The sequence below is a fragment of the Astatotilapia calliptera genome, chromosome 3, assembly GCF_964374335.1.
Source record: "Astatotilapia calliptera chromosome 3, fAstCal68.1, whole genome shotgun sequence".
In the NCBI taxonomy this organism is placed as follows: domain Eukaryota; kingdom Metazoa; phylum Chordata; class Actinopteri; order Cichliformes; family Cichlidae; genus Astatotilapia; species Astatotilapia calliptera.
This window is the reverse complement of record NC_137424.1, coordinates 70580511-70593792: the sequence shown is the minus strand read 5'-3', so window position 1 is coordinate 70593792 and position 13282 is coordinate 70580511. Positions and strand designations below refer to the sequence as shown.

At 39.1% G+C, this 13282-nt stretch overlaps 1 protein-coding gene and 1 long non-coding RNA gene across 2 annotated transcripts in view; both read right to left on the bottom strand.

Moving 5' to 3' along the window:
* LOC145425734 (coxsackievirus and adenovirus receptor-like) overlaps positions 1-13282 on the bottom strand; it is a 312252-nt gene that overhangs the window by 73413 nt on the left and 225557 nt on the right. The window lies entirely within an intron of this gene.
* On the bottom strand, positions 5856-11343 carry LOC145422592 (uncharacterized). Its single transcript, XR_013903907.1, has 4 exons — positions 10461-11343; positions 10158-10256; positions 9317-9403; positions 5856-8028 (listed from the first exon to the last, which is right to left on the bottom strand). It is a non-coding gene; the product is annotated as an uncharacterized LOC145422592 (long non-coding RNA).

Below are 13282 nucleotides of genomic sequence, written 5' to 3'. Positions count from 1 at the left end.
CTTCCTCCCTTCGGGGAGAAGCTACAGTTTGGACATCAAAAATAGTGTGTCAAAAAAATAAAATAAAACAAAATAAAATAAAATGCTTTTAAATAACCCTGTAAAGTCATGTGTCCACTGTGCAGCTGTGTTGATATAATGAGTGAATGATTTGATCTTTTCACTGCCTGCTGTGTTTCCTCGACTCCTGAGCAAAGATAAAGAGTCAGTTCAGACCTGCAGTTGGTCCTCGTGGTGTTTGAACTTGAATTCAGCCTGATTTGTTTTTCATGTCTTCTCCTCCATCATCAGTTATCAGGAGAGCAGACAGTCAAAGTACAAGAATTCAAACAAACACAGAGATTCTACTTACAGAGCAGACACAGCACAGATGTTTCCTTCATACAATAAGAACTTCATAAACGACTTTTCTGATTTTTTAGCTGGGATTATGCCCAACTATGATAGTGTTCTTATTGTTGGAGATTTTAATATACATGTATGCTGTCCTGATAAGCCACTGGTAAAGGACTTTTTAAGCCTTATTGACTCTTTTAGCCTGGTACAGTCCGTACGTGGCCCTACACATGAGCACGGACACACACTGGACCTTGTTCTGTCATATGGTCTGCCTGTCACTGACTTGGAGATTTGTGACTGTGCACTCTCAGATCATATGCCTGTGTTATTCAACGTTGGTTTGACATATACCGCAGTTAAACCTGGCGCTGCTACTCGGTGCTGTCGGGTTATTAACCCCGCCACTGCTGCGCAGTTTTCTGCTGCTTTTAATCAGCTCGGCGGGCCTTCTGACTTTGTTTCCTCTGACACAGAAGACCTACATTCCTGGTTTAATTCTTGCTGTCAAAAAATCATGGACTCTGTGGCTCCTTTAAAAACCAGGCAGCTTAAGGCTAAACCTGAGCCTTGGTTTAATGAGAGCAGTCGTGCTGTTAAGAGGGAATGTCGTCGAGCAGAACGGAGGTGGAAAAAGGATAAACTGCATGTATCATTTCAAATTCTCAAAGACTGCTGGCATCGCTACCAGAACACTGTTAAAGAGGCAAAAAGGGAATATTTTGCAAATATTATTTCTTCCAACTGTCATAACCCACGTGTGTTATTTAGGACCATTGACACTGTTCTTAATACTCCTTTGAATGTCTGTTTGGAAGTTTCTCCTGAGATTTGCAATGATTTTCTGAACTTTTTTATTGAAAAGGTTGTCACCATCAGGGCTCTTATCACAGCTCCTGACTCTGACCCCTCTGTCTCTGTCCCTTGCGCTGCTGTTTTCACTCAGTTTGAGCTTGTGACGCTCTCCTCTTTAGAGGATGTGGTTCGCCATATTAAGCCCACAGGTTCCCCACGGGATCCTGTCCCTCCACAATTCTTTAAAGAAATTTTCCTAGTATACAACAGTATGTCCTTGACATTATTAACAGCAGTCTGTCTTCTGGTGTGGTTCCTGCAAATTTCAAACATGCAGTAGTACAGCCACTGCTTAAGAAACCTGGCCTTGATCACACAGTTTTAGCGAACTATAGGCCTATTTCCAAGCTGCCTTTAGTCTCCAAGGTTTTAGAGAAAATTGTTTTTAGTCAACTGAAAGATTTTCTAGATGAAAATGGAATCTTTGAGGTTTTTCAGTCAGGTTTTAAAACCCTTCACAGCACAGAATCTGCATTACTAAGGGTTTTTAATGACATCCTTCTGGCATGTGATTCTGGTAACCATGTTGTTCTTGTCTTGCTTGACCTAACTGCTGCCTTTGACACAGTAGACCACAATATTTTAATTTCTCGATTACATGATGTAGTGGGTATTGGTGGCACTGCACTCAATTGGTTTAGGTCTTATTTGTCAGATAGAACTTTCTCTGTCAGCCTTCTCGGTTACGAATCGTCTTCTGCTCCTCTGTCATGTGGTGTCCCACAGGGCTCAATTTTAGGGCCACTGCTCTTTTCTCTGTATCTACTGCCTCTGGGTTCTATCCTTAGAAGGCATGGGATCTCATTTCACTGTTATGCCGATGACTGCCAAATTTATTTGACACTAAAACGCAAGGATGCCATCTCCATAAAACCTCTCTTGACATGTCTAGATGACATTAAAGCTTGGCTGGCTCGAAACTTTTTAAATTTTAATAAAAAGAAAACAGAAGTGTTGGTGTTTGGACCCAGTGGTCCCTGTGAGTCCTCCTCTGTTGTTTTAGGATCCCTGGAAGTCTATTTTAAATCTGTTGTTACTGACCTTGGTTTTAAGTTGGACAGTGATTTTAAATTGGACAACCAAATCAGAGCAGTGGTGAAGTCCAGTTTTTATCATTTAAGGCGACTGGCAAGACTAAAATCTTTTCTTTCGAGGCAGCACCTTGAAACAGTGATCCATGCTTTTATTTCTTCCCGCCTGGACTACTGTAACTCACTTTATGTGGGGGTCAGTCAGTCATTGCTCTCACGTCTGCAGCTGGTTCAAAATGCGGCTGCACGACTCCTAACAGGAACTCGAAAAAGAGAGCATATAACCCCCGTGCTGGCCTCTCTGCACTGGCTGCCTGTGTCTTTTAGAGTTAATTTTAAAATTCTTATGTTTGTTTTTAAATGCCTACACAGTCTTGCCCCGCCTTACCTCTCTGAGCTTCTTCATCCCCACATACCCTGTCGGTCTCTCAGGTCAGCTGACCAGCTGCTCCTGGAGGTACCGAGATCCAGGAGGAAGCTCAGAGGGGACAGGGCCTTCTCTATTGTGGCTCCAAAATTATGGAATAATTTGCCCATGCATGTTAGAGAGGCCCCTTCACTGTCCACTTTTAAATCACGTCTTAAAACCCACTTTTATTCCTTGGCTTTTAACCTCAGTGAGACTTAGTTTCTTTTTTTAATGCAGTAGTTATTTAATTAATGATTTCACTCTTCTTTTATTTGTTTTTTATTTATATCTCATGTAATTTTATTTTACAGTTCCAATGTACAGCACTTTGTGTCAGCTGTGGTTGTTTTAAAGTGCTTTATAAATAAAGTTGATGATGATGATGATGATATTATGCTAACATAGCTGTGTCGCTAGCGGTCACGTAGCACATCATTATATACCAGCTAGCCCAACTTCAGTAACCCTACAAACGTCACTGCTTTTTAGTTTTCTGTCTTCATTTACGCTGGAAGTGATAACAGAGCTGTACGTTTTAATTTGTTTCCAAAACCCCGCAGTCAGGACATGCTATATTGTATTTAGATAGAAGCTAGCGAGCTAACTCCCTGCTAACTTCTAACTCCGTTAAATGTCATAAATTCCGTTTTCATGGATGCCTGGATGTTAAACTCAATTGTTACACCTGGTAGAGCAGAACACTGATCATTTTATTAAAGATGAAAGACTTTAGACAGTTTTTCAACTCTCAGTAATGCCATAGTGATCGTTTGATATATGGACCTGCAGCGGAGTTTAGGTCCAGACACGGCTAGTGACGTCAGACTGAACAACCGGATAGTAGCCCCCCATTTTATTTGATGCTCAGAGACATTTTCTTTTAGAAGACCACTGTAATGTCAGTTTTACTGTTGTATAAGTTCCACCAGCAGAGGGCGCTCAGTCCTGTACGCATCGGTAGCTGACGCTACACTAGAAGAAGTAGTGTCAGTGGTGAAGAGGCAGCGTACGGCCCGCGCGCCGAAATAACTGATTAATCAGACATTTTTCTGTCTTTGCAGGTAAGCTGGGTGATTGGTAATATAAAACAGAGGTTCTAAAACTGACAGACAGCAGTAGCGATTAATGATAAATGTTTTGTTTGTGGCGAATGTTAAGCTAAAGAGCTAATTTCCAAGTTGGTCCAGTTGTTAGGCTGTGCCGATCCAAGTGTTAGACTGTACCTAAAGCTTGTGAGTTCATTGCAGGTATATTGTTGGGTTAAAGCTACACTTAATATGTTTTGCACAAATAGATTAAAACAAGTAAAAACAAGATAAAAATGTAATGAGAGTTCACTATGTTATTCATGCGTATAGTAAAATGTATTTTTGTGATTTAACCAGTTTATAAAAGTGGTGCATATGAATATGAAACTGTATAAGTTACTTGTATAAAGTAATGTTGTTGACACAGTTTTCTGTAAAAATAAATATGTTGTACGGGAGATGAGTTGGCCCATCATTTCAGCGGTGTAACATGTACGTTACCGAAGCGATATGCCTCGGTAAAATGTCAACCATATTTGCAATGCCGAAAACTCAGGGTTTACTCTACAGTTAGCCAGATAAGTAAAAATCCAGTTTCAGGCTTCATCAGTGAACTGTTAAGTGTTAGCTTCTCTTTATCACTTCATGAGTTTTTCAACTATGTGTCATACCCAAATGTAAAATTTTTGACGGTACTGATTAAAACAAAGATTCCCTGTGGGGCCTATTGTTCATGTTCTTTTATTTATTTATTGACTTTACTTTATTGTTCATATTATTGTCTAGTGGATGTTGTGCAAAGTATTGTCCTTAAAGTTAACATTCTGTGTCTTTTTTGTGCTGATAGAAAGCAGATGTAGATGTGTGTATCCAAGCAAATATACAATTTTGGTGTGTGTGTGTGTGTGTGTGACAAACCTCAGACCCCGAAGAACCATCAGAAGCCTGGCGGAGCCCCTACGACATAAGAGGCTTGAGCCACGCCGGACCACAACCCCCAAGGCAACAGGCCAGCAAACCATAATACTCAGTATAATTAGTAGATAGGAGACTTGAAATGTGAGTAGGGCTGGGCGATATGGCCTAAAATTCATATCGCAATATAATTTGAAGCATGTGCGGTAACAATATATATCACGATATATTATTTTCTTCTGTATAATGTATTTTCCACACTAATAAGGCACACTTAAAATCCTTTAATTTTCTCAAAAATCAAGATTGTGCCTTATGTATGAATTCTGGTTGTGCTTACTGACCTCGAACCGATTTGGGCATGCAGAAATCTGTTAAAAAATGTTTTAGTACAACTTTGGTAAGGCGCACTGCTTGATGGATTGTCAGAGCATTACGGCTGCTGTAGTGAGGAGCTTCGCGGAGTAATCTGGGTCCAAAACTCCATCCATTCAGGTCCCAAAGTCAAACGAACACTAAGAGTTAAAACGGTCTAAATTCTTTAATTAAATCATCAGCTGCTTTATCGGGTGTAACAATTAAGTTTTACATCCATGCATCCATGAAAACAGAATTTATTAAATTTAATGGAGTTAGAAGTTAACAGGAAGTTAGCTTGCTAGTTTACACCTAAACATTTCATACCATGTTCTGACAGATACCACACACTTATCATTAGCATCGCAGGATGCTATACACGGGCCAAACTTCAGTCAGGAGAACAACTGAGATTATTCATCCACAATACGAGGTTAGTTATTAATATACTGCAACAACATGGGAATAGAACAGCTGCCAGAGAATTCAACATTAATGAATCAATGTTATGGAAGTGAAGGAAGCGCAGTTTTTGGCTTTCCCCATATTTCAAAAGTGCTTCATCTCTTTGCTACGACTGTCGCCCGCCATAATTTGCAGATGATAATGGTTGTAGCCGCTGCGATGCTTTCGACCAAAACAGGCGCAGCTTGATGACATCATCAACATGCGCTATCGCAATAGAGCGATATGGTCAAAGTCTCTATCATTGGCCAAATTTATATCGTTTATATCGTTTATATCGCATATCGTTTATATCGCATATCGTTTATATCGCCCACCCCTAAATGTGAGTCATGGCTATTTCATGCTTCACTGAGTGGTTTATCAGGAGGGCTCAGTGCTGGTTCATGAGATGTGATCACATGTACATGAGGTTGTGGTTCAAAAAACTAAAAACCTTTAATAAAAATCTCACATGGTAAAGTTCTGGCTGTGATGCTATGAATGTGTTGCAGAATGTTTGTACATGCTTGTACAATGCTTTGTACAAGTATCTTGATGCATTCTCAATCATCCAGGAAAGTAAATCTCCAAAAGTTGATTCTGTTAATCTGGTAGCGTTTTTGTGAGACAAATGTTTTGTCACTCATCCAAGTGACTTCTTCAGTCTCAGCTGACTGCAGGTTTCCCCAAATCTTATAAACAGTACATTTGCATAATGACTGAAACCAGTCCACTGAAGGAACAATGGGCTGGGAGGTCAGTTCCTTCATCATAATTATGCAAATTCTCATGACCATTGATCAACAACCACTGACTAAAACCCACTGATCAATGGCCATGAGTACTATTCACAGAGAGTTTGGGAATGGCTGCAATCACAGCATTGTAAGATGGCGAAAGATGTACCCTTAGGCCCCCTCCTCAATTCAGAGATGGTCTTTCCCGTTTTCATGGAAATGGCTCACTTTTTATTGCACAAGTACAATAAAAAGTGAGGTCAGCTGACAGTAATAATCTACTGACAGCACCAAGTTTATTTTCCTCTACCCCAAGGTTAAAAAAACAAAACAAAAAACAAAGCTGTAAAATATCTGTGATTATTTTCTGGTGTCCAGTCTAACATGCCGAAATAGCTTTTTTTTAGTCTGACCATCAGACAAACTTGAAATACTGATTTTGAAACCGTTTAAAAAGGAAAAAAAGAAAATTTTTTTCTTTAAACTGCTGGAGAAATTCAACAATTTAATCTTTTTTTAAATGTACCATGTCTCATGCTACTCATTGGTCTTTCGGTCTCAAACAGACACATCCGGTTCTGAAGCTTTTCTCTCAAATATATGGTTAGTGAAAGATAGTACTGTTGTCTCTAGTCTGCAGTTGCAGTTTAGTGTTTGTTTCTTGCACTTAGCTACAGCCAAAAAAGTCAAATTTTCCATCCAACAACTCAGTGAAACCCACAGAACCACGTGACAACAAAATAAGAACTAAAGTTTATCAATACTGCAAAGACACCAGATCACAGTCATCGATAAGCACATTTTTTCATCATTAAAGTTACTACTTTCATAAGATATACTAATATGTTTACTCATATCAGCATCTTCACATACTGCCAGCAGTTTAGATGTGTCTCAAATAAACATGAAATTCACAAAACTCAAATCTGGGTGTGATTAAGCTATCACTTTTCTTACTAAGTTTACCTAATTTTATTTTACGCTGTGAGCTTGAGTGAGGAAGTGTTTAGCTTATATTAAAGACTGTAAACTGCTTAGTTGAGCAGCTGTACCTCTGGTCTGATGGCTAATTGTCCATGACTGACTTCTTCTGTTCTCACAGCTGAATACACTGCAGCCGGATCAGTGTCTGCAGAATGAATCATGTAACTTACTTTCACAGGAGAAACTGTAATAGTACTGTACACCTTAGGGTTATTTTTTTCCACTGCTTAAGACTTCTGTTGTGAACAAACAGTTGACCAGAATGAACCCGTGGGTGTTTGTGCAAAAAAGGTGAACGACCACAGAGCTTTTATTTTCCGTTTCTACAAACTGATGCACTTCACCACAAAGCACAAAGCAAAAATGTTCTCACAGCATGAAACCTAGAGTAGAACATACTGTAGTGAAGTTGCTGTTTTGGTTTTACATTCAAGACTCTAGAAAAGACTAAATTAAATATCAAAAAATAACATTTGATACATTCAGTCTGCTTTTCTTTTTTTTTTAAATCGCCCTCATATTAAATAGAAATTCATCTTGCTAATAAAAGGGAGTACCAAGACAAAACGGGCCTAATCTGAATCAGTTTGAAACTTGTTTCTCAGTTATGACACAGGTTTGACCACACCTGACATGTGGCTCATGCAGGGTGATCTGTGGTTGAATCTATGCCATTTCAAAACATTACATTACATTACAAAATGAGAAAAATGGCAAAAATTAATGTTGAAACTACAGGACATTTCTCACATTTTATACAAGATTAAACACTTCATGAACATTTGCACCATGTCACCTGCTGCTAGTTGGGTTCTGAGTATCCAAGGACATAAAGTGTTTCAGTCTCAAACAGACACACCCTGCATTGAAGCTCTGCTGTGCAGTTCACAGTATCAAATGATGCCTGTTTCCTGTATCGTGTTTGTTTCCTGCAGTGAAGAGAGATGTGCATCAGTTAGCCACAAGTAAACAAGTTAAATTTTCCATTGACACCTCAGTGAAACCCACAGAACTACACAACAAAAGTGTCACAACAAAACTTTTTTCTTTGTTTGTTTGTTTTTAATAATGCAAAGATATCAAATACTATTAAAGGTATTAGTGTCAAAAATGTACTTACATTTCTAAATGACCAATTGCATTTAAAAAAAAATTCAAAAAATATGTGTTTTCTCTTAAAGTTTGAGTATAATTTGGTTAGAAAAAATATATGAAGCATATAAAAATAGTCAACATATGGATGTCCTCTGGTCTGAGGTGCAGGGGGGACCAGTTAGAGACCAGCAGCTGGACGTCAGTGGTTGGACTGGTGGACTACTTCAGTGAATAATAGACGATGCCTGGCTCTGGTTTAAAGTTTTACTACGACTTTACCTGTGTCTTAATCAATCATAAAATTCACAAAACAAGCCTAGAACCCACAGATTTGTGGGAGAATAAATTTTTTGTTCAGTATTTCATAACTAATTGCTTGTTTGGTGGCCAGTTCCATTATGTGGTAAGGTTATAAATAGTAGCTGCTCTCTGAGCATCCCACACTTGCTCTCATGTTGCTGTACACGTTTGGGTTTCTGCTCGCCTGACTTTCATATTTGGTGGTGGTGGAACCACAACCACGTGGTTTGTATTTTGTGTGTCTTTGTCCTGTCTTCCTCTCCTCACCCCCAGCTGGTTACTGCAGATGGCTGCCGCTCCCTGAGCTTTCTTCTGCCAGATGTTAAAACTCCTGTTCAAAGTTTTTCTTCGCACTGTCACCAAAGCGCTTGATCATAGGGGGTCATCTGATTGTTGAGGTTTTCTCTGTTTGTTGGAGAATCTTTACCTTACAATATAAAGTGCCTTCAGGCAACTGTTGTCATCTGGCACTGTGTATATAACATTGAATTGAATTACATTGAATTGAACATGTAATATCTAAACAGTTCATTCTTTGATGGACTGCACCAAATGGTTTATATTTTTTTAGTTGTAGTGTTCTACCCAGTGTTACACAGTATTCAACAGCCTAGTATTCTGGATTGTTGGTTTAGCTTGCCTGTCTGACATCCCTACTCAATGACAGTAATTATTAGTGCAGAAACAAAACTTTGGACCACATATGTGGTCCTATCTGAGACTGCCAAATGAATGAGACTTCTAAATTAGAATGGAAACGTGAGGACATTTACTCTTTTGGGTTTTACTCTGTTCAGACTTAAAGACAAAGAGCAGCTGTACCTCTGATCGTCTTTTGGTTGATGGCTATTTGTCCATAAGTGACATCTTCAGTTCTCACTGCTGAGTACACCACAGCTGTATCAATGTCTGCTGAATAAAACATGTAAATTAGTTCAACAACAACAACTGCAATGAAATGATAGACTTTTTTATGTTTTTGCTAATTCCTTAAAACTCTGCTGTGAAACAACAGTTGACTAGAAAGAGGTCAAGTGTGAAAAAGGTCAACAACTACAAAGCTGCTATCTTCTGGTAATGCAAAATGTTGCACTTCACCAAGAATTATTTTAACCAAACCGCAACGCACAGCAGTGAGAAACATGGTCACGCTAACTGGTGCAACAGGAAGTTGCTTCTTTGGTTTTACAATGCGGACTTTAGAGAAGACAAAATAAATCATTATATCAAAAAGACATTTAGTCTGTTCAGCATGTCTATCTATACATTTCATATTAACTAAAATTTTATATAATAACAACTCATGGATGTTTGTTGTCTCATTCGGACACTCACTAGTCCTTCCTTTCCTCCCTCTTTCCTTCCTCTTAGCATAGAGTCTCAGGATTTGGGGTGAAACCTCCATGCATGTTCAGGAGCTTTCTTGCCTTGATGTCAGTGGCTTCTATCACCTTCTTTGCCAGTTTATTATCCCGGCAAGGCATAGCTATTAATTGCCCAGATCAGACCTACTCAGGACTAACCTTTTCCTCTGCAGGTAATTGGCAGTTAAAGCTTTCCTAGCAGCATCTTTATGGTTCCCATATCTATCTTCACAAGGTCGGCAGAAACAATTATTTCACAACTACCACCCATATTATGTGACAGAAAGACACAATTTTACCTCTGAGTTGTTTGATTGCCCTTTGGTGATGTTGTGATGATATGATGTCACTATATGTGATGCCTGTGGAGTTATCATTTGCAGCTTCTTGTTGTATAGCTGAAATAATAAAATTTAACAACTGTCATTACTCTTACTTGCATGAAGAAATTATTTTGGAACCCATTTCTATGTTTGTAATTTTCAACAATGTGCAATTACTTCAATGGGAAAAGAATGTCAATCCAACAAAGTAAAAATATTTTTTTTTTTTAAATCATTCAGCAAACCCAATCTTGTAAGATCAGGAAGTCTGAGTCTCACCTTCAGGTTTTCTGTGAACACACTGTCTCACCAGCAGAACCAGTAACACCAGTAGAACCACAACACAGACTGATCCAACACATGTCAACACAGAGAGAACAGGAGGAAGAGTGATGAAGGTGGAACCAGGAGGAGAGGTGGATGTAGGTGGAGGTGTGGATGTAGGTGGAGGTGTGGTGGTGTGTTCCCCTAAAATAAAGCAAACACAGTCATTAAGTTGTCGTCACATTGTGAATGTTGAAAGCTGCAGAAACACAGACAGGTGAGTGTGTCACCTGTGACAGTGATCCAGCTGGATGGAGACTCTCCATGACCGCTGATGTCACACTTGTAGAGGCCTTCATCAGACCTGGAAACATGCTGGATGGTCATGTGACCTGTAGGCTGCTTCCTGATGAGGGAGCCATCTTTATAGAAAGCAGCTGGGAGGTTGGAGGGAGTGGTCTTTGTTTTACAGAGCAGAGTGACGTCATCTCCCTCCATCACAGGGAGGACAGGACTCTGCAGGATCACTGATCCACCTCAACACAGAGACAAACTACAGCATTTCATCCATTTACACACAGCTTCATCAACACTAACTCCACACACTCAGCTTACCAGTGACTGTCAGGTTAACCATGTTACTGATGGGACCCTCTCTGGACTCACACCAGTAAACTCCACTGTCTAATAGGATGATGTAAGTGACAATGCAGGAAGGATGAACTAAACTAGTTGGCGTTCCCCACTCCTCACATTCAGCTCTGGTTTCTGTGCTTGTGTTTCTCCTCAGAGTCCATCCAGCAGAGCCGTCGTTCTCCTCACAGCTCAGAGACACAAAGTCATATTCAAAGAACTGAGAGCTGCTGGGACTCACAGTCAGACGAGCTGTGAGGGTTAAAATGAAAAATCAATTCTCTGCTTTACAGCAATTTTCTCCTAACTATTATGGTTGTGAAATGTATTTTGCTTATTCACTTGTTTCAGTTTTGTATGCAAGCACCATTCTGAAACATGAACCCAATCAGGTCATATCAGTGAGCATTTCTCAGGTTTAAACTGTGACAGAAGAAGGTTACTGACCTTGGTTTGTTGTGCAGCTCAGCAGTGAGATCAGAACTAAAGAGAAATGACACTCAGGTTGATTTGAGGTGAACATAAAGAACAACTCCACACAAACAGCTGACAAATACACATATATCTGCTCATTTTCTCTTTGATGTCGCCAGCATGTTTCAGTAAGAGCATTCAGAGTACAACTCCAAGCATAGTGAAAGGGCTAAACTAAAATGTGGATATTTTATGACATTTTGTATTACAACATGTTATAACGTGCTTTAATAACACTGTAGGCTGACCTTTGGCCAATGTCCTTGATGCCTTACCTACTAAAATGGTGTATTTTATTATCTAGATGAGTAGCAGAATTGACTGAAATTATGATTTGTGAAAACTTTACATTTTAAGACATATTCATGCAGTTTGTGAGTGAAACTTTATGGCATTATTGTGACACCATATGGCATTGTACTAAAAAATATGTATATTTAGTTTCAAAGTTTTGTTTCAAAGCTCCCTCCATGCTCTTTCTATATTAATCAACATGGTTCATTGCATTTTTGAGCTTGGGCCCTAACAATGAGGGTCAAATGTTTGGCCAGCCTTGGTAACTCATTCCAAGGGCTACTATATAGATGTCAAGTTTAAAGATGATGCTTTTAAAAACAATTAAAAAAATATAACAGAAAAAAGAAAGAAATTGTTTGCAGTATACAGTTTTGTTTTTTACGTTGGGTGTGACCTTGACAGAAATCTTTACTGAAATTAAAGCAACTCAGTGATATATTTAAAATTGTGGATGTTCAGTTTTTAGCACTTAAACTCCCAGAGAGCAGCCATTTGGCTGACATGGACAGCCAGACATGGACAAACAAATTAAGTGAACTGATTACCTACGTCTTCCCTTGAGGGAGAAAATAAAATTCTGACATCAGAAAATAGGAAACTGTTTCAAAAATGAAATGCAATAAATAAAAAAATAGAGCTCAAGGAATATCTTTGGACTCTTTGGACTCTGTAAATGCTTGGAATAAAATACAAAAAATGTTTCCTTCTTAATCTGGGACTCTCCACCATTTGACCTTAGAACTGAAGAAGCTTCTCGAATGAGAGGTGAAACGTCTTCAAGCAACTTAAAGAAGTCCAGACGCTTTTCTTTGCAAGCTCCTTTGACTACGATGACCTGGATGACTGAGAACCTTCACAGACATATTTCCTTCTTATTATAGTTATCTCAAAATTGGGTCAGTATAAGCAAAATACCCACTGCATTTCAATAACACAGTAAAGTCATGTGTCCACTGTGCAGCTGTGTTGATATAATGAGTGAATGATTTGAGCTTTTCACTGCCTGCTGTGTTTCCTCGACTCCTGAGCAAAGATAAAGAGTCAGTTCAGACCTGCAGTTGGTCCTCGTGGTGTTTGAACTTGAATTCAGCCTGATTTGTTTTTCATGTCTTCTCCTCCATCATCAGTTATCAGGAGAGCAGACAGTCAAAGTACAAGAATTCAAACAAACACAGAGATTCTACTTACAGAGCAGACACAGCACAGATGTTTCCTTCATCGTCCTTCTCACTCATTTGAGCTTTTTTTCATTTCTGTCACTGACACCAAGTAATGCCCGCCCTCTTCCTCTGAGTCTGTGGTCCTTCTGTTGGTTCAAAGACAGTGAGTGGGTACTAAATTTTAAAATAAGAAAAAGGTGATTAAAATTGCCTTTTTACAGTTATCAGTTCCCTCAGATTAAAATAAATCATAAAAATTAAATGTCCTCTGCT